Below are 22,827 nucleotides of genomic sequence, written 5' to 3' on the forward strand. Positions count from 1 at the left end.
GCTTCTTCTTTGAAGGCACATTCCCTTTTGTCCAATAGATCTTGTTGATCTCTAATTTTGTCCGTAAGCCTTTTAAATTCTGGCTCTATTTGATATCTTTCTTCCTCACCCATAAGAGCAAATTCAGTTGTTTCGCTATTACTTTCATCATCTTCAAATGGATGGAGGAATGTATCACCAGAGGATAACAAATTCATACCTGATAGTTATTTTTCTTGTTCATCTTCATTCTGAGGTGATTCTGAATCTAAAGAGTTGCTTCCACATAATCCCCAATCGATTCCCCCTCTATCATGGTTCCTTTGAGATGTCTTCTTCTTCTGAGGCACTTTCTTCTTTAGCTTCTTTCCCATTGTTCTACGGATCTCCTTCAAGGGATCAAGCTTCTACCAAAGGACTTGCTCTGATACCAATTGTTGGAAATAATACTGGGGGGGGTGAACTAGTATTAGTCAAGTCAATAATCTTTTTCCTTTCATACTCAATTTTGTATATGCTACTTCCATGTGGATAACTCGCGTGTACATGCAACTGTGCTTAAGGAAACAAGCGTATATCCAGCAAACTAATGATTTAGTTAATTCATCATATGTTGATCTTTAATCTATACATCAGTACTTTATGAAACATTAAACAGTAACCATATGCAGTTAATAACAGAGTGAACCATCACACATAAGCCACACACGTGAACACCAAGATTTAAGGTGGAAACCCAATGTGGGTGAAAACCACCTGCTGCTGTTGTCTCTGTCTTCTTTTAATAATAAGAAAATCTATTTACAACAATGTACTGGTGCAGACTCATACCAGTACACAGGTTTCTACCTGCAAAATGCTACTACCTTCTCTCATTCTCCAGCTTCTACTGGAAGGGAGCTACAACCCCCTAGCTCTTGTACTAGCCGATATGTTTACTAGTACGTAGGCGCCAACCTACAAAAGGCTATGACCTTCTCTCTTCCTCCAGGGACCTTGTTTCATAAATTTTCAGACTGAATACTCCTGGAACACAACATCATAATCTGAAGGTCACGTTTCATCCAATTTTCATACTGGACCCATCAACAACTTGGAAAATTTTAGGGGCTAATATTCGCAATTGGGCTATTTTTCCATGATTTTTCCACAAAAAAGATTTTCCAATTTCCATTTTTTCTAAAAATAAATCGCCCAAATTTTACAATATAAAATTATTTTACCTTAAAAATCACCAACATTATATAGAGACTCTATCTAAAATCATTATAAACTTGAATAATTTTACAAATATATTAATAAACATTTTATAGTTTTCATATAAGGGAGTAGTGAGATTCGCCAATGTTTTTAAACTTCAAGATATTTTTCTATCCTTAAAATTTTCCTTGATCAACAAAATTGAAGCTCAAAATCAATCACCACAACAATACATCCATCAACTATATCTGCATCAACCAATCACTGAAACTCAATCTGAATCAACCAAACTCAATCAATCACTGACAACTTCTGAACCTCTGACACAACTAAATCAATCATTCGTTCATACTTTAACCAATCAACTACAATAGATAGATCAATACATAGTTCTGAGTTACATTATCATTCAGAATCAGTTGTCATCTTAAAATCATGCTTCAGATTGTATACGCCATTTGGAAGAAGCCAACCGGCGTGTATATGCAGTTTCCCTGAAGCAACCTAGCGTGTAGATTTGAAAACACTTTGTTGCACTTCCAGACTTCAGAAATAATCACACATAGATGATGAAACATGTGTTAGTGATCAGATCTAGTCCATTCATTATCAAATCACATAATTATAAGTCATTATGATCCTGATCCATCATTAGATTTCATCCATAAACTAACCAATCTGAATATGTAGAATACTGTTACCAGAAAAACAGTCACCAGAACACAATGCAAAACCCTGAATACTGCAACATCAAACAAAACCCTTATAGATCATACTTTAGAAGATATACGCTACATCCATAAGCTGAACCAGCGTGTATATGCTCTTTTACCAAGGGAAACCAACATACAGATCTGCAAGTTCCATTCTGTGATGTATACGCCACTTCTGTATGCTGAACCAGTGTGTATATGCTGTTTTACCAAAGCCAAATTGCGTACAGATCCAGAAATGCTAACTTACAGCATCACAACTATTTCAGACTTCATTCATACCTAGATCATCACATTTACATAATAAAAACATGCATCAGTATTTAGATCTAGAATATTCAAGATCAAACTACATAATGATAATACATTTCAAGGCTTAGGATCCCGATCCATCATCCATCATCTTCCACATATGTGCATCCTTAGTTCAGATCAAGTAAAGAATCACAAACCCATAGCCTGCATACTTGATCTCATACTTCATCAGATATTCAATACTTGCTTAACTTGGCCTAATGATCTTCTCATCCTTATATAGTTTTAGGTCTTTCTCAATACCATGGACCAAAACCATTTAGGACCAATACTTTGGACCAATACCACGGACCAAATACCTTGGGTCAGATACCTTGGACCCAAAAACTTATTTTCCCAAGACATACGCGCTTTTCCTTTTGTGAAAGTGCGTGTGTATATATATGCTCCTTTTGTTCAATGAACCTACGTGTATATGTGGGTTGGTCAAGGTGAACTTGCGTATACCTTTCTTTCTTCATTCCGTGTGGCCTGAACTGTTATTCTTTGCTGTTAATCTGCAGTACTTTGATCTTTCATTTGAGTGAGTTGCCATCAAGGACAACACCTGTATCATAATGCCAACATTGGGTTGTGTTGGGTCTTGAAAATGTCATTCATTTCCATTACACTTTCACTATTATGTCCATTATATCACTTCCATTTCACCTCCATTTCACTACTATGTCACCACATTCATCCCACTTTCATTATCATTGGGCCACATTTATGTTTTTCCAATCTTTATTAATTCTAAGTCTTTTAAGTGAATTTGTGGTTAAAAATTAGAAAATAATGTGCATATGCTTATACCTAACAAATGGGTTGAGATTGTTGACATGTGTAGGTCGAAAGGAGGCTTCTAGAAGACCCTTATGTGGCACTCTAAGGCCAAATTCGAATTTGAGTGGAAAGAATCATGGGATCATGAGGATATGTGTCACATCTCCTAATTATATTGTAACTCTAAGAAGACATGTGTCTTATCAGTTCCTATTTTGATTAGGACTCTAGAGGTAGAGGGAGAGATTCATGGACTCTCATTAATGAGATGGCTCTCATCTTTTTGTATAAATAGGAGATCTCTCTCCTTCATTTGTTAGCTTGGCTTGGATTTTAGTTATTTAGCTTGGAGTTTGTAGTTCTTCCTTGATGGCTTTCGAAAGCTTTGGAGAGCTTTGTTGTACTTTGTAATTTTGAAGAATTTAAATAAAGCTTTGATGTTCTCAACATGGAAGGAGATGTGAAGTAGATGTCTCGGAGCATATTAGAATGTAAGGTAGAGTAGATTTCATTTTGCAATTTTGCTTTGATTTCATTATGTTATTTGATTGCTTTCAAGTTTGATAAATTAGATTTTCCATTCATGCAATTTTAATTCATGTAAGTGTGTTCAACCAGTTGATTGTAGATTAGTTTTTTCTTTACATGTTTTTGCATCAAAGAGTGACATAAGATTTACCTCTCTGCTGACTTTGTTTTTTTTTTAGCTTTTCAATTTCAGTTATGCTTTGATTTTAGTCTTATTCATTTGCTTTGTTAGTTAGTTTAGATATCAGATTGCTCAAGTTATTGATGATTACCTTCGAAAGCCATAGCGAGACTAATGGTGAGGGATCAGACTATGAATTGATGTGATTTGATTTTAAGTTTACTTTTCTGCAATTAGATATCAGATTGCTCAAGTTGTTAATGATTACCTCCGAAAGCCATAGTGGGACTAATGGCGAGGGATCAGACTATGAATTGATGTGATTTGATTTTAAGTTTACTTTTCTGCAATTAGATATCAAATTGCTCAAGTTGTTAATGATTACCTCCGAAAGCCATAGTGGGACTAATGGCGAGGGATCAGACTATGAATTGATGTGATTTGATTTTAAGTTTACTTTTCTGCAATTAGATATCAGATTGCTCAAGTTGTTGATGATTACCTCCGAAAGCCATAGCGGGACTAATGGCGAGGGGTCAGACTATGAATTGATGTGATCTGATTTTAGTTTTACTTTTCTGCAATTAGATATTAAATTGCTCATATCATTGACGGTTACCTCCGAAAGCCATAGCGGGACTAATGGCGAGGGATCGAATTATGAATGTGTAATTTGATTTTAGTTTTACTTTCCTTGCAATTTTTGATTTCTTTGAGTGCAATAGCTTAACTTTTATTTCCGTATTTAGACAAGCAGCAGAGACAATGATTTCATGATCAGTATTTCATCTTTTGCTTGATTGAAGTAGTTGCATACTTACACTTTTGTTTAAGTACTAATTACATCAATAACATGTTTTAAGATCTTTTGAAGTGCTAAGTTTTGGAAGTTACCATTAGAGACATACACTTTGTCTTGAAATCTACATCCATACTTGGCCTTTAAAAGTATTCTTAAGACCTTAGAATAGGATTTCCATTTGCAATAGATACTTTAGGAGATCAACAAGAACAAAACCCCAAAACAAAATAAAATCTATAAAAAAACGAAGTAAGAAAAAGGTTAACTAAGCACATATGGTGCACCACACTTCATCAATTTACGATACCCGGATTGATAATTTATGTAGAGCAATTTAAGGCGTTAAATTGACTAGACAAGTTGTGTTATATTCTTTCCACAACTAGCCCACATAGTTAACCAGGGGGTAAGAAGGGGGGCGAAACCCCCCGTTCGTTTTGCTAATTGCGTAGTGGGGGGGGGGGGGGGGGGGTAACAGGGGGTTTGAGGTGGGTTTGGACCCTATGTTAAGTTGGGCGGACCTACCTATGGTTTTGTGCATGATGTTCGCACATGGTTTTGGACGCGATAGTTTTCGGTCCATGGTATTGGATGCTTCAGCATGTATAAATATGTATTGTAACATTGAAAGGAACATAATGAAAAATCAAGCTGGTAGTCCCAGTTTTGGGATTCAAGGGAAAATCTCTATGTATATGTGTTTTATGTGTTATGCTCTCGCATTGTTTATTTTCTGTGTTTTAGAATTCATATGCAAGTAATTTCTATATGGGGTTAAAACCTACATTTGGTATCAGAGCTGTTTTGGCTTCAAGGGGATGCCTTTGTTGCTGAGGGATTTCGCTCAGGCCTGTGGTAGACCCTGTTCAGTGGGATATTTGCGAGATCGATTCTGGTGGTGAAAGAAGATGATGAGCAATGGAAAGATAGAGGTCGAGAAATTTAATGTTCAGAGTTTTGAGTTGTGGAAAATCAAGATGGCAGATCTGTTGGTGGATAAAGATTAGTGGATCGCGGTAGATCCGGGTACTAAACTAACAGGAGTGTCCGATGAAGAATGGAAGAAGTTAGATCGAAAGGCAAAGAGCACAATATGATTGTATGTCTCAGATTCAGTATTGCTGAATGTATTAGGGGAAGCTACAGCCAAGGCTTTGTGGGACAAGTTAGGGACTTTGTACCAATCTAAGTCTCTGGTGAATAAACTGTTCCTACAGAAAAAGCTGTATAACTTGGGGATGAAAGATGGAGACTCGATGACATAGCGTCTGAATGTGTTTAATACTGTGGTAAGTCAGTTATTTTCTGTTGATATAAAAATTTTAGATGAAGATAAGTGCATTAATTTGTTTTGTTCTCTACCAGATTTGTGGGATAGTCTAGTTATTGCAATAGGTAGCAATGCAACTGCCTTACAGTTTGATGAAATATTTTCATCCTTGCTGATGGAGGAGATGAGACAGAAAAACACGGAAAGCCAAAATGGTGATTCCTTCTCTGTACGAGGACGGTCCCAGAACAGAAACAAAAATAAGTCATCGAGTGGGAGATCTAAATCTAGAGGGAGATCTAAATCTCCAAGAAAACCTGTAAAGGTGGTGTGCTAGAAATGCAGAAAAGAAGGGCACTACAAAAGGGACTGTAAATCTAAAGCTCCTGATAAAGGAAAGGGATCTGATGATGCTCCTTCTGCAGAGGTGAAAACCACCTCAGATGAAGGTGGGGATGTGTACTTGGCTTCTTCAAGTACACATGTAGATCATGAGGCATGGTTGATTGACTCAGGTGCATCCTTTCAATTCAGTCCCCATAGAGAGTGGTTCTGCGAGTATGAGAAATATGATGGTGGTGATGTATTCTTGGGGGATGACAGGAAGGCTAGAATTGTTGGTCGTGGGAAAGTAAAGTTAAAGTTGCAAGGTGGAAGGGTTAGAACACTTCGGGTGTTCTGCATATTCCTGCATTAGCTAGAAATTTGATTTCTGTAAGCAAGTTGGATGATGCAGGTGTAAAAATAGTGTTTGAGAAGGATACCTGCAAGATGTCTTTGGGGGCATTGGTATTGATGCGGGGAATTGGGATTGGAACTCTGTACAAGCTGCAAGGTAGCATTGTTGTTGATGGGTGCAATAGTTCCATGGTTCCTGAAAGTGAAGCAGAAAATATAGTGGTGTTTGGAGAGAAGACCATGTTGTGGCATCAAAGGCTTGGATATATTGGAGAGAAGGGCCTTCGAATACTTCATGGTAAAGGTATGGTAGAAGGTATGAGTAATAGCTCTCTAGATTTTGATTTCTGTGAAAATTGTGTATTTGGGAAGCAGAATCAGGTGAGTTTCCTCTCTGGTGGTAAGAGGGCGAAACAGATACTAAAGCTTATGCATAGTGATGTGTTTGGACCTGTGAAGGTTCCATCACTGGGTAAGTCTGTGTACTATGTATCATTTATAGATGACTTCTCAAGGAATACATGGATACATTTCCTTAAGAAGAAATATGAAGTCTTTGATAGGATTAAAGAATTTAAGGCTCTAGTGGAAAACCAGACAGAGAAGAAGATAAAGGTGTTGAGGACAGATAATGGTGGAGAGTTTTGCAGTAAGGAATTTGAAGAATTTTGTAAGAAGTGTGGTATAGCATGGAAAAGGACTACTCCATATACACCTTAGCAAAATGGAGTTGCAGAAAGAATGAACAAGACGTTGATGGAAAGGGAAAGAAGCATGCTCAGTGGTGTCGGGTTAGGACAAGAATTCTGGGCAGAGGCAGTGGAGACAGCATGTTACCTGGTCAATAGATCACCTTCATCAGCATTGGAGGATAAGACTCCACAAGAGGTATGGACTGGTAAGAAACCCTCTCTTTCACATCTGAGGGTATTTGGATGTGATGCATATGTACATGCTCCAAAGGAGAAGTGAACCAAGTTGGATAATAAATCTGAAAAGTACATCTTTATTGGGTATAAGGTGTTGGAAATAATACTGAGAGGGGGGGTGAATTAGTATTAGCAAGTCAATAATATTTCTTTTCACAATCAGATTTGTATACACTACTTCAGTTAATGAAACTTGCATATATACACAACTGTTGTTAACAAAACTAGCGTATATCCTGCAGACTTATAATTTAGTTAATTCATCTGAGGTTGATCTTTAATCTATGTATCAAAACCATATAACAGTAACCAGGTACAGTAAAAAAAGAGCAGACAATCACACACAAGAACACAAGATATAAGGTGGAAACGCAATGTGGGTGAAAACCACCTGCTGCAATTCGTCTCTATCTTCTTTTAATAAGAAACTTCTTTTTACAATAGTTCTGTATTGGTGCAGTCTTATACCAGTACGCAGGCTTCTACCTGTAGAAGGCTACAACCTTCCCTCGTTCTCCAGCTTCTTCTGGAAGGGAGATACAACCCCCTTAGCTCTTGTATTAGCTGACCTACAGAAGGCTACAACCTTCTCTTTTCTTCTAGGGACCACGTTTCATAAATTTTTAGATTGGATCCATCAATAACATCAATCAAACATCAAATATATCTGCATCAACCAATCTCCTTTGTACCAACCAAAACTGAATCAAACAATCACTTTTCTGAAAGCTGTAACCAGAACATAGTAACAGTAACCAGAACCCAAGCCAAAACCCAGAACACTGCAACAACAGATAGAAGTAGCTAAAACATATTTTATGAGGTGTACGCTACTTCAATGTGTCGAACCTACATGCATACGCACTTTGCTCAAGAAAAACCTGCATATACGCTGTTTTGAAATGCTGAACCAGCATGCATATGTGCCCTTGCTGTAATGAAATTGCGTATAGATTTGTAAAAGATGATTTAACCTTTACAACTGTTCAGACATCAGTTATACCCAGATCATCAGATTTACAGATTACGACATGCGCCAACTATTCAGATAAAAGATAAAAACCACATAAAGATACTTCTCTTCAAGCCTTAAGATCTTGACCCATCAATAGAACTTATCATTCTTCAAGTGCTCAGGTTCCTCCTTGATTCAGATCCAGCTATTCACCATAACCCAATGACCAGTATTCTAGATCTTGCTCTTCATTAGATATTCAATACTTGAGTGCCTTTGCCTAATGATCTCCTCCTCCTTTTATAGTCTTAGGCATTTCTCAATACCATGGTCCAAAACCACTTAGAAGCAATACCTTGGACCAAATACCTGGGGTCAACACTTTGGACAAGATACCTTGGACCAATACCATGGGTCAAAATACCATGGTCCAAATACCACGGACCAAAGCCAAATTCTCCAACATGTATGAGCTTTTCCTTGCGTGAAAGTGCGTGTATACGCATATGCGCCTTTTGGTCAGAAAACCCGCGTGTATATGCGGCTTTTTCAAGGTAAACCTGTGTATACCTCTTTTTCCTTCATTCTGTGAGCCTGAACTGTGATTTTTCATCTGAGTGAGTTGCCATCAAGGACAACACCTGTGTCATAAGGCCAAAACCTGTGTCATAATGCCAACAATCTCCCCCTTTGGACTTGATGGCAACCCCAAGTCACTCCAAGCCATTCTCCCCCTTTGTCATCAAGGGGAAAGGGTTATGCTCCCCCTGAGTACATGCTGAACTTTTCTGATACGCTGAAGTGTACTGTTCATGCTCCCCCTAACTGTAAGAAAGGTCTACAAAAAGATGTTCTACAAAAAGAACATGGCTCTATACATCATAAATGACCTTCCTATCACCAAAGACTCATACATACATCCATCTCCCAACCAAGTGGGGATATACCAAGATTGACTCATCCACCCAACCAAGTGGGGATACACCAAAAGTTTATACATGATAAAACAAGAACCTTGCATCATCGATCCCAGGCATAGTGGGGAAACAAAATAGGTCATTACATGACCTTGATAATGAAAGATGTGCATAACATAGAGACAAAATATCTAAAACAAGACTATGATAGTCATCAGCAGCTATCTGTCAATCACCATCCAGAACAACAACCATGATCTCTCTCTACACTTGTTCCACCTGAATAAAAAACAACTATTAAATTGTACCAAGATCTTCTAAGATAATGCAAACAATGCATTATTAGAAGTATATGCTCCCCTTGAACCTGTGCCATATGATCACTGTCAGACCCATATTAGACTCTTTTCATCCTGAGTCCGGCCCACTAATATTCTTCAAACCAACATATACGCGGCTATATCCACAGAAACTGATGTATGTATGTGGATACGCTTCATGAAACTCGTGTACAACCACTCTTCTCTGAACTAGATAGGTTTCAACAGCAAGATGAAGCATCAACTACTCCCAGCTTCTGTTTGAGATATTCAAATGTCTCTCTGGGTAGCGATTTGGTGAATATATCAACAACCTATTCTTTGGAGGGAACATACTCCAATTTGACCTTTTGTTTTAAGAGAACAGAGCCTTTACCTTTTATGACTGCAGGTTTGCCATTTCCAAATGAGACCTTCCTTTCCTTTTCTAAGGCACTATATGACTGAAGTTTTTCTTTATCACCTGTCATGTGTTTCTAGCATCCACTGTCGATGTGCCATTGATTTTCTTGTCCTTCTGCATATAAGGCTATACCACATATTTCGGTTTGTAGTTCTTTCTTTTTCCATGTTTTGGGACCCAATGAAGCTTGCTCCTTTTGAGATGTTTGCCGAAATTTACTCCTGCATTTAGAGTCTCATGATCGAAGTTATTACAGATAGAGCATTCTATTTCATTTTTAAGAGCAGAGAAGTTATTGTAGGTCCTTTTCATGATCCCAGTCACATTCCTTTGATTTTGTGCTTCTCTAGTCATGATGGTCTTGTAAGCAACACATTGAGTAGCTTTGTGTCCAAAGTTATGACATGAAAAACATTGGCCATTAAAGAAATTCCTGCGATTATCGAATCTACTGACCTGATGATTGTAGTTTCCATTGACATTCATTCTTGAAGCAAATTGAGAATGATTTACCTGTGGTTGGTTATAGCTTCTGTTCATCCTTGAAGTAGATTGAACTTGATTTATCTGGTGATCTACTTTAAGCCTCTACTGACGATTATCAACCTGTTCATTTCTCCTTGCTGCATCAAGATAGCTTTTGGAGGTTGATGGCTTCTGTGCTTGAGATGGTTCTTCAGTATATCCAAGACCTGTCTTTATTAGAGGAGAATGCTGCACTTTGATAATTTCATCTAAATTTTTCGATCCTTTAGCAAACTTAAGATTGAGAGCTTTTGTTTTCTCAATTTCTTTTCTTAGACCCACAATTTCACGTTCTAACTTTTCATTGTGTTTTCCCTTTCAACAAGTTGGAATGTAAGAGTATCTATAATCATACTCTTTTCTTCTAAACAAATTTTAAGTTTAGAAATTTCTTCATAGAGACCATCTTCATCTAAAGCATCCAAGAAATCATCATCTTCAAAAGCCATCAAAAGTCTATAATCATTACTATTTTCATCTTCATCACTATTTGATAAACCATCACTATCTTCACGTGTATAGTAGCTCTTCTTATTTACACTTTGTTTTCTATTCCATTTTGCTGATTCCTTACCTTTATCAATCTTATCTTTGTGAGGACATTTGGCAGCATAATGACCTACTCTTCCACAAGCAAAACATTTGAAAGGTAGTTTACCTCTGAATATTCTAGAACCCTGTTGAAGGTTCTTGAAAAAGTTTCATTTTTCCTCTCCTTCTGACGTATGTCCTTATTCATTGAGTTCTCCTTTTCCTGAAGCTTTGAATGCGGATTCTCTCATATCTGATGGACCCCCTTTTCTCATTTCGAAAGCAGTTAGGATTTCATGCAGCTGTGACATAGTAATACTCTTAAGATCCTACTTTTCTTCTATGGCAGAAACTTTTGATTCAAATTTAGAAGACAAGGATCTTAGAACCTTTTCAACTAAAGTAAATTCTTTTATCTCTTCACCCAATTTTTTCATGCGATTAACAATCTCATCTATACGTAAGAAATAATTAGCTATACTTTCATCATTGTGCATTCTAAGAGTTTCATATTGAATTCTGAGAGATTGTAGTTTTGCACGTTTTACCTGATCGTATCATTCATAGCTTAGAATGATCTTGTCGCATATTTATTTGGCGGTTTTGAGCTGCATAACCTTGACAAATTCTGATTGTGACAAACTCCCCAATAGAGTATTGACAGCCTTTGCATTTGCTTCATACTGCTTTTTACCTACCGTATCTGTAGGAATTGTTGATGGAAATGTGTATCCTCCTTCCACGATTTCCCAAACATCTGTTCCAAGAGATTGAAGATAGGCTGTGGTTCTTACCTTCCAATAAACGAAGTTGCTCACATCAAAGATTGGTGGCCTGATGGATGCCTCTCTTTCGTAGTTGCTCATGATGATAGATATTCCTTCAAGCGATCAAGCTTCTTCTGAACGACCTGCTCTAATACCAATTGTTGGAAATAATACTGAGAGGGGGGGGGGGTGAATCAGTATTATCAATTCAATAATATTTCTTTTCACAATCAGATTTGTATACGCTACTTCAGTTAATGAAACTTGCGTATATACACAACTGTTGTTAAGAAAAATAGCATATATCCTGCAGACTTATAATTTAGTTAATTCATTAGATGCTGATCTTTAATCTGTGTATCAGAACCATATAACAGTAACCAAGTACAATAAAAACAAAGCAGACAATCACACACAAGAACACAAGATATATGGTGGAAATCCAATGTGGGCGAAAACCACTTGCTGCAATTCGTCTCTATCTTCTTTTAATAAGAAACTTCTTTTTACAATATTTCTGTACTGGTGCAGTCTTATACTAGTACGCAGGCTTCTACCTGCAGAAGGCTACAACCTTCTCTTGTTCTCTAGCTTCTCGTGGAAGGGAGCTACAACCCCCTTAGCTCTTGTACTAGCTGATGTACTAGTACGTAGGTGCTGACCTACAGAAGGCTACAACCTTCTCTTTTCTTCTAGGGACCACGTTTCATAAATTTTCAGACTGGATCCATCAATAACATCAATCAAACATCAAATATATCTGCATCAATCAATCTCCTTTGTACCAACCAAAACTGAATAAAAAAATCACTTTTCTGAAAGCTGTAACCAGAACACAGTAACAGTAACCAGAACCCAAGCTAGAACCCAGAACACTGCAACAGCAGACAGAAGTAACTAAAACATATTCTATGAGGTGTCCGCTACTTCAATGTGTCAAACCTGCATGCATACGCACTTTGCTCAAGACAAACCTGCATATACGCTATTTTGAAATGCTGAACCAGCATGTATACGCGCCCTTGCTGTAATGAACCTGCGTACAGATCTGTAAAAGATGATTTAACCTTCACAACTATTCAGACATCAGTTATACCCAGATCATCAGATTTACAAATTACGACATGTGCCAACTATTCAGATAAAAGATCAAAACCACATAAAGATACTTCTCTTCAAGCCTTAAGATCTTGACCCATCAATAGAACTTATCCTTCTTCAAGCGCTCAGGTTCCTCCTTGATTCAGATCTAGCTATTCACCATAACCCAATGACTAGTATTCTAGATCTTGCTCTTCATCAGATATTCAATACTTGAGTGCCTTTGCCTAATGATCTCCTCCTCCTTTTATAGTCTTAGGCCTTTCTCAATACCATGGTCCAAAACCACTTAGAAGCAATACCTTGGACCAAATACCTGGGGTCAACACTTCGGACAAGATACCTTGGACCAATACCATGGGTCAAAATACCATGGTCCAAATACCACGGACCAAAACCAAATTCTCCAACATGTACGTGCTTTTCTTTGCATGAAAGTGCGTGTATACGTATACGCACCTTTCGGTCGAAAAACCTACGTGTGTACACGACTTTTTCAAGGTAAACCTGCATATACCTCTTTTTCCTTCATTCTGTGACCCTGAACTGTGATTTTCCATCTAAGTGAGTTGCCATCAAGGACAACACTTGTGTCATAAGGCCAAAACCTGTGTCATAATGCCAACGTAAGGATGGTTTAAAGGGTTATAAGCTTTGGAACCGAGTAACAAGGAAGGTTGTGTACAGCTGAGATGTGGTGTTCAGAGAGGTAAAATATGTTATTAAACATAAAGTCCAACCAAAGGAACCCGAGAAGATAGAGTTTGAGCTAAAGGAGGAAGAATTAGACTCTACAACAAAGGAGGAAACAGAATATGAAGAGCCACAAACTCTGGGTGTGAGAAGATTAGTTCGAGAAAGAAGGCAGCCAGAGAGGTATAGTCCATCTGCTTTCTGTTCAAATTTTGCTTTATCTATTACTGATGATGATCCCAGAAATATGAAGGAAGCAGTAGATTCAGAGGACGGAAAACTCTGGAAAGAGGCCATGGTTGATGAAATGGCATCTTTGCACAAAAATGAGGCTTGGGATCTGGTGGAGTTGTCGGCTGGAAGGAAACCCATTGGCAGCAAATGGGTGTTCAAGAAGAAGACAAATTTAGAAGAAAAGGTGGAGAAATACAAAGCTCAGTTGGTAGCAAAAGGTTATTCCCAGGTGTCGGGAATTGATTTTGGTGATATTTTTTCTCCTGTTGCCAAGGTAGCTTCTATTAGATTACTTTTATCTGTTGCTGCTGCTTTTGATTTTGAGGTAGAACAGATGGATGTGAAGACAACATTTCTTCACAGGGATATGGAAGAGGGGAACTACATGAAGCAACCTGAAGGCTTTGCGTTGAAGGGTAAGAAAGAACTAGTATGAAAGTTAAAGAAGTCTCTGTATGGGTTAAAATAGTCACCAAGGATGTGGTATCAGAAATTTGATACATTTATATGGGGACTTGGCTTCACTAGAAGCAAAGCAGATCACTGTGTGTATTTTAAATTAATTGGCGACCGTGTTATTTATCTATTCTTGTATGTGGATGATATGTTGCTAGTTGGAAATGACAAAGAAATTATCCAGGATTTGAAGACCCAATTGTCCTCCAAATTCGACATGAAATATCTTGGTGCTGCAAACTATATTTTGGGCATGGAAATTAAAAGAGATTAGACAAAGAGGAAGCTCTAGTTAAAACAAAGTAAGTATGTTGAGACAATATTGCAGAGGTTTAATATGCAGGATAGTAAATCAGTGAAGGTTCCTATTCCTGTAGGTGTAAAGTTATCTGCTAATCAGTGTCCCAAGACACAAGAAGAGGAAGAGGACATGTCCCATGTTCCATATGCAAGTGCAGTTGGTAGACTAATGTATGCAATGGTCTGTACTAGACCAGACATTGCACATGTAGTGGGAGTATTGAGCAGGTTTATGTCAAAACTAGGGAAGGAGCACTGGAAAACAGTAAAGCGGGTTTTCAGGTATTTGTGTGGCACTAGTGATTATGGTTTGTGCTACCAAGGAAGACCAAGATTAGATAGAGTGTTGGATATTCGTGGCTTTATTGATGTAGACTGGGCTGGAGATCTTGATCAGAGAAGATCTACAAGTGGGTATGTGTTTAACCTATTTGGAGGTGCAGTCAGTTGGATGAGTAAGAAACAATCTGTAGTGGCACTATCAACTACAGAGGTAGAATACATGGCAGCTACTCATGCAAGCAAGGAAGCAGTTTGGTTGCAGAGATTGTGTTCAAGTATGGGGTTAGTACAGGGAGCTATAAGGATAGAATGTGATAGCCAAAGTGCAATTTTCTTGGCAAAGAACCCTGCATATCATTCAAAGACAAAGCACATTGATGTTCAGTATCACTTTGTGAGGGATATGATAGAAGACAAAAAGGTGTTGCTCGCAAAGGTGGACACTTTGAAGAATATTGCAGATGCATTGACAAAATCTGTGAGCTTTGAGAAGTTCTCTTGGTGTAGAGAAACAATGGGTGTTGAAGGGCTGGATAAATGACTAAGCTCTCTTGTGGCTCCTTGTGGAAAGAAAACAACAAGTGGGAGAATGTTGGGTTGTGTTATATTCTTTCCACGATTAGCCCACGTAGTTAACCAGGGGGTTAGAAGGGGGGCATAGCCCCCCCTTCGTTGCGCCGATTGCATAGTGAGGGGGATCACAGGGGGTTTGAGGGGTGTAGTTAACCCCACTCTATGGTTTGGGACCCTATGTTAAGTTGGGCAGACCTACCTATGGTTTTTTGCATGATTTTCGCACATGGTTTTGGATGCGATGGTTTTCGGTCCATGGTTTTGGATGCAATGGTTTTCGGTCCATGGTTTTGGACGCGATGGTTTTCGGTCCATGGTATTGGACGCTTCGACATGTATAAATATGTATTGTAACATTGAAAGGAACATAATGAAAAATCAAGCTGGTAGTCCCAGTTTTGGGATCTAGGGGAAAATCTCTGTGTATATGTGTTTTATGTGTTATGCTCTCACATTGTTTATTTTCTATGTTTTAGAATTCGTATGCAGGTAATTTCTGTACAGGGTTAAAACCTACAAGTACTTCAAAAAATATGGATATTTACAATGAAATTTGAAACATTCTTTGTTCAAGAAATGTAATGTTTTAGGAAACGTCCATTGACTGGACCTCCGGACAGTAGTACTCCTTCCATATATTCTAAAATGAAACTTTTCTTACCATGGAAATTTGTGATTATGCATGGATCTTTATAGATGTTTTCAAACTTCCCATGCTTACCATTTTCCTCAATGCGGGCATCCAATTTCAAGGCTAGGTATAGGCACTTAAACTCATATTATTTTGTCTTTTTATCAAAAAATTTCTTGATATGATTATGACCTCCTTGATACTTTTCATAAAAATTATCTTTATCCTCTTGTACCTTGATTAACTTATTTATCCTCCTTTGCAGATGATTTGGTTCTTCTCTTAATTCCTGTAAATATCAAATAACATGGATTCCAATTGAAATCGAGAATGTTGCATCAACATCGTATACTAACTGAAAAGGGCTAGTGCCTATTGACCTTTTAGTACTGATCCTGTCTACCCACAAAGAAAACTTAAGATTTGTATGCCAAGCCTTCTCGTTGTCTTCTAGCATATTTTTGATAATTCTGATTAGGATTTTGTTTGAGAACTCAACTAATCGATTAATTTGAGGGTAAGAGGTTGTGGAATGACTAAATTTAATATGGTACTCATCACAAAATTTTATTAGTCTTTTGGATTTGAAACATTGTGCATTATCAGTAATAATTCTTTTTGGACTACCAAACCTGGAAAGGATGTTTTCTAAAAATTGAATAACAACAAGATCAGTAGCTTTCCTGCATGGAAGTGCCTCAATCCATTTGGTAAAGTAATTCATTCCTATCTAGATCCATCTGTGTTGTACTAAAGATGCTGGATGATTTTCGCCTATGAAGTCAAGGCCCCATTACTGAAATGGTGCTTCTACAGAAATGGGTTTCAAAGGTAGAGACATTAATTTGGCCTTTCCTTCAAACAACTGACATTTATGGTAGGCTACAACTTTTTTTCTAACATTAGAAAAAATCGTAGGCTAGTAGAATCCTTCTCTCAAGATCTTATCAACACTAGCCTTCCAATAATGATATCCCCCACAAGAGCCTTCGTGAAATTCTTTGATGATTGTTTTGGCTTCATTTTCTAATAAGAAATTTAATAATATGCCTTTGCAGATCTTTCCAAGATAAATAATCATCCAAAAGAAAGTATTTAACATATTCTAGCCTTAAAAATTGGGCATAGCCTTCATTTTCCCCGGTGGCACTTGTAGATTCTGTTGTATGTAAATGATATTAGTATACCATGAAATATCTCTAAAACGGTCATCCACTTTAACCATTGACTCATCCTCTAGAAAATCTGATAGTTCCATAATTGAATTCATACCAAAAGTGTCAAGATTTGTTTTAGTCATTATTCTAGCTAAACCCCGTCCTTTGATTAATTTGGTAGGATTAATTTCCAAATCAAATTCTAGCATCCTAGAAATCCACTTCCCCCTCCTACCATCATTATTAGGTTGGATCAAAATACTTTTTATTGCAGCATTTGGTACATAAGAAATCACGTGAGAATGCAGTATGAAGTGTTGGGTGTGGAGCCTGATTATCTTTTGTATTCAAAGGTATCGCCACATTGGACCCCAGTTCAAAATGGGGTGGCAACACCGCCCATAAAATATTCACTGCAAGGGGGGTTCGGGGGGGGGCTGCAACCTTTTGGGAGCCCCCCCCCTTGGCGGGGGGATTGGGGGCAACACCCCCGAAGCTAAGAATAGATGTAAAAGTGCCCTGTAAAATGTTGTAATTTCATAGTCAATCTGAGTCGTTCTTTAGGTGGAGGTCTGACGGTAGAAGTTATGTTTAATTTAGGGTTTTTTACCCTAGAACGCAACCCCTCGCTATATATGAGGGAATTGTATTGTGTCTATATATATCTGTATTCCGAGTGAGGAATAGAGAGGAGATTGAGAGAGAAGAGGGAGTTACAGTGGATCTGCTGTAGGTTGTATCTCTTCAGTTTTCTAGATAATATAAAAAGAAGGACTAGCTGTTTCTCCGTGGATGTAGCCCAAACTAGGTGAACCACATATATCTGTGTCTCTCTTATTTTATGCGTTTTCTGTGTTTATATTTCTACAATATTTTATGTGTTCCATTGCTATGTAATATATAATTTTCTAACAATTGGTATCAGAGCCGAAGGTCTATTTGGCTGATAAACTCGCAGGAGAGAAGGGTTTCTAGTTCGAGTGGGAGCAATGGCAGAAGATGGTAGGTTTAGGGTCGAAAAATTCAACGGCCAAAACTACCAGTTGTGGAAGATGCAGATGGAAGATTATCTGTATCAGAGAGATCTATACCTACCATTGAGCAGAAAGACAAAGAAGTCGACGAGTATGACAGACACAGAATGGAATATTCTCAACAGAAAGGCACTTGGAACAATACGGCTGTGCCTAGCAGTGTCGGTAGCGTTTAATATTTCAAAAGAAACGACAACAGAGGGTTTAATGTCGACATTGGCGAAACTATATGAAAAACCCTCGGCCTCAAATAAGGTATTTCTTATGAAGCGTTTATTTAATATGAAGATGTCAGAGGGTGGATCTGTTGCTGATCATTTAATTGATTTTAATACAGTTACAAGTCAGTTAAGTTCTGTAGGGGTAAATTTTGATGATGAAGTTAGGGCTCTGTTATTTCTGTGCTCATTTCTAGAAAGTTGGAATGGTTTAGTTATGGCCATTAGTAACTCTGTATCTAGATCTGGTACTTTAAAGTTTGATGAGGTTGTCGGTGCAATCCTTAGCGAGGAAATGCGACGGAAAAGCTCCGGTGAGACATCAGGTAATGCTTTGACTGCAGAGACTAGGGGAAGAAAAATGGAAAGAGGAAAGAGCCCAGGACATCACGGTAAGTCAAGAAAAGGTAGATCCAAGTCTAGATTGGGGATAGTGTGCTGGAAATGCGGGAAGAAAGGACACCTGAAGAAAGACTACAAGTCTTGGAAGGGAAAAGAAGGAGATGCACAACAAGAAACTAATCATGAAGCGAATGTAACACGTGATGTGTTGCAAGATACTTTGATTCTTTCATTAGAAAATATTATTGATGCCTGGGTGGTAGATTTAGGGGCCTCATTCCATGCCACACTTGATAAGAAACATTTTCATGATTATGTTCAAGGAGATTTTGGACATGTTCGATTGGGTGATGATAAACCCTGTAAAATTGTTGGAATGGGTACAGTTTTCATAAAACAACAGAATGGAAATCAATGGCTATTGAAGGAGGTAAGGCATGTTCCAGATCTGAAGAAAAATTTGATTTCAACAGGGCAGTTGGGAGGTGAAGGTTGCATAACTACTTTCACAGATAAAACCTGGAAGGTCACTAGAGGATCCCTGGCAATAGCGAAAGGAGGAAAGGTTGGTACGTTGTATTTATGCAATGGTATTTCTAATTCTGTTAATTCTTTAACCTCTACAAGAGAAGATACAGCATTGTGGCATCATAGGCTCAGGCACATGAGTGAGAAGGGGATGCAGATTCTTCACTGAAGAAATTTGTTGCCAGGTTTGAAGCATGTTGATTTAAAATTCCGTGAGAATTGTGTTTATGGAAAACAGAAGAGAGTCAGATTCCTTAGAGTTGGGAAAGAAAAGAAGAGCGAAAAAATTAGAGCTTGTGCATACAGATGTATGGGGACTTGCTCAGGTATCATCTCTTGGTGGCTCTCGTTATTATGTTACTTTTATTGATGATGCAACCAGAAAAACCTGGATTTATTGTATTTGAAATAAATCTGATGTATTTGATACTTTCAAGAAATGGAAAGCTTTGGTTGAAAATGAGACAGGAAAAAGGTTGAAGTGTCTCAGATCAAACAATGGAGGTGAATATCGTAGCAAAGAGTTTGACAGGTACTGTTCAGAGAATGGAATTTGTAGAGAGAAGATAGTTCCAGTAACACCACAAGAAAATGGTGTGTCAGAAAGGATGAACAGGACAATCATGGAGCGTGCAAGGTGCATGAGATTGCATGCAAGATTGCCTTTAAAATTTTGGGCAGATGCTGTAGATATTACTGTTTATCTAATAAACAGAGGGCCTTCAAGTTCCTTGGATGGTGGTATTAAGAGGATGCATGGACAGGTAAAAAGGTAAACTACTCTTTTTTAAAGACTTTTGGTTGTGAAACCTTTGTCCACATTAATAAAGAAAATAGAACAAAGCTTGAGGCAAAATCAAAGAAATGTACCTTTATTGGATATGGTATTAATGATTTTGGTTATCACTTTTATGATTATGAAAAACACAAAATCATTAGGAGCAGAGATGTCATATTCGATGAAAAGGTTTTGTATAAGGATTCGTTGCAGGAAAAGAAATAGGAAAATGAAAACAGATAATACACAGTACTTGACGAGATCACAGAAAAAGTGATGGTGCCTGAAAATCATAATGATCAACAGCCAGAACAACAACCACAACAACAACAAGCACCTAAAACACCTGAAGGTGGTGTTAGAAGATCTACCAGGATAAGTAGACCCCCTGAACAATACTCTCCTTCATTATATTATGTATTGTTGACTAATTCTGGTGAACCAGAATGTTATGAAGAAGCAGTGCAGGTAGAAACCAGGAAGAAGTGGGAGCAAGCCATGAAAGAAGAGATGGACTCCTTAACACATAACCAGACTTGGGACTTAGTCAGGTTGCCTGCAAGTAAAACAACATTGCAGAATAAATGGGTTTACAAGTTGAAGGAAGAAGATGGAGGTAGAAAAAGGTATAAAGCTAGACTTGTGGTGAAAGGGTTTGCACAAAAAAGGGTATAGACTTTGATGAGATATTTTCTCCTGTTGTTAAAATGACTTCAATAAAAACTATTCTAAGTCTAGTACCAGCTAAATATTTGCATCTTGAGCAGTTAGATGTAAAGACAACATTTCTCCATGGGGATTTGGAGGAAGAGATATATATGTAGTATCCATAAGGATATGAGGTAAAAGGGAAGGAGAAACTAGTGTGCAGGTTGAAGAAGAGCTTGTATGGATTAAAACAGGCTCCAAGGTAGTGGTATCTAAAATTTGATAGGTTTATGTCTGAACAAGGTTATACTAGGTGTCACTCTGATCATTGTGTTTATCTCAAAAGGAAAAATGATGGCAACTATATTATATTGTTATTGTATGTAGATGACATGCTTGTTGCAGGTTCTAACATGCTGGAAATAAATGTGCTCAAAAGAGAATTGGCAAACTCATTTGCAATGAAGGATTTGGGTGCTGCAAAACAAATCCTTGGTATGAGAATAACTAGAGACAGGAAGAATTGCAAATTAACATTGTCTCAAAGTGAGTACATAGAAAAGGTGTTGAAAAGGTTTAATATGCAAAATGCAAAACTAGTTAGTATACCTTTGGCTAGCCATTTCAAATTAAGTAAGGAGGAGTGTCCCAAGACTCAGGAAGAAATGGCTCATATGTCTAAAGTTCCATATGCATCAGCAGTTGGAAGCTTAATGTATGCAATGGTCTGCAAAAGGCCTGATATTGCACATGCAGTGGGAGTTGTAAGTAGGTACATGAACAATCTAGGAAAAGAAAATTGGATGGGGGTGAAGTGGATTCTCAGGTATTTGAGAGGTACCACAAATCAAGCATTATGCTTTGGTGGTTCAAAGATTGCTCTACAGGGATATGTTGATGCAAATATGGTGGGTGATAGAGATAACAGGAGGAGCACAACAGGGTATGTGTTTGCTGTAGGTTGAACAGCTATTAGTTGGGTCTCAAAACTACAAAGTGTTGTTGCACTCTCAACAACAAAATCGGAGTATGTTGCTGCTATAGAGGCTAGTAAAGAAATTATTTGGTTACAAAGGTTTCTAGATGAATTGGGTAAGAAGCAGGAGTTGGGCAGGTTATAGAGAGACAACTAGAGTGCCATACATCTTGCAAAGAACTCTACATTTCATTCCAAGACTAAGCATATATAGCTTGTTAGTGCCTTGATCTGCCTTAGGCTGAAGGAATGCAGGTCTAGGGTAACATCAAACCACGCTTAACCTGGTAGCTAGCCCTACCAGGTCGAGAGAGGGCTCTCTCCTTGTCAATCTCAATTAGGATATTGGCAACTAGGGCTTGAGATGACTAAAATGAATGCTGATTTTAGTCTAGGTGTAGTAGATTAGGGTTTCTAGTTTGATTTTGGGTTTTGGTTGTTGGATCAATTGGAGAAGGCAGATTGGGTCCGGGAAATCAACTCAGGGATACAGTCATGTTTTGTGGGGCAAGGTAGACAAGAGTTTATGTACTAGCAATGGATTAAGATGGTAGTTTAAGACAACTAAGAAGTTGAGGAGGGCATAAAGAAACTATGAATCCTCTTCAAACAGTTGAAAACATCGAAAACCAAATGCATTCCCAAGACAAAGCACTGTAAATTAGTGTATTTTGTGTATTCACCTTGATTCATTTAGTTTAGAAGAGAGAGAGAGAGATGTGGATACATATAAAACATAAAAAAAAAACTCATTACAAAGAAGAAACAATACATAAACTCACTGTCACAAGTATCCCACAAAAATAGCTGTGAAACCTGGTTTTATTCCTTGCCAAACTGTTGTTACAAATGTTCAATGAGAGCCAACACTTCTGCCAAAGTCCAACCTTTACAAATGAATCAAAAAGTACATGATATAGGCAAAGAAACTACTCAAGCTAGCTATCACGGTTGAATCCATGAGAAGAGGGGTGGTTTCAACAATATCTAAACTAAGAACAAGAATATAGGCAGTGGAACAACTTGCCTCTAAAACCAAGGAAACCAATTCATTACAGCTCAAAACCACTTGGAACTTGATGTATCTACCATATGAAGTGATTTTCATCCATATTTACATCGAATTCATCATTTAACATGCTTACATTTACCAATAAATGA

This window comes from Pinus tabuliformis, chromosome 3_2 (genome assembly GCF_031772625.1).
Source record: "Pinus tabuliformis cultivar Carrire ecotype Pingquan chromosome 3_2, CPIR1, whole genome shotgun sequence".
NCBI lineage: Eukaryota > Viridiplantae > Streptophyta > Pinopsida > Pinales > Pinaceae > Pinus > Pinus tabuliformis.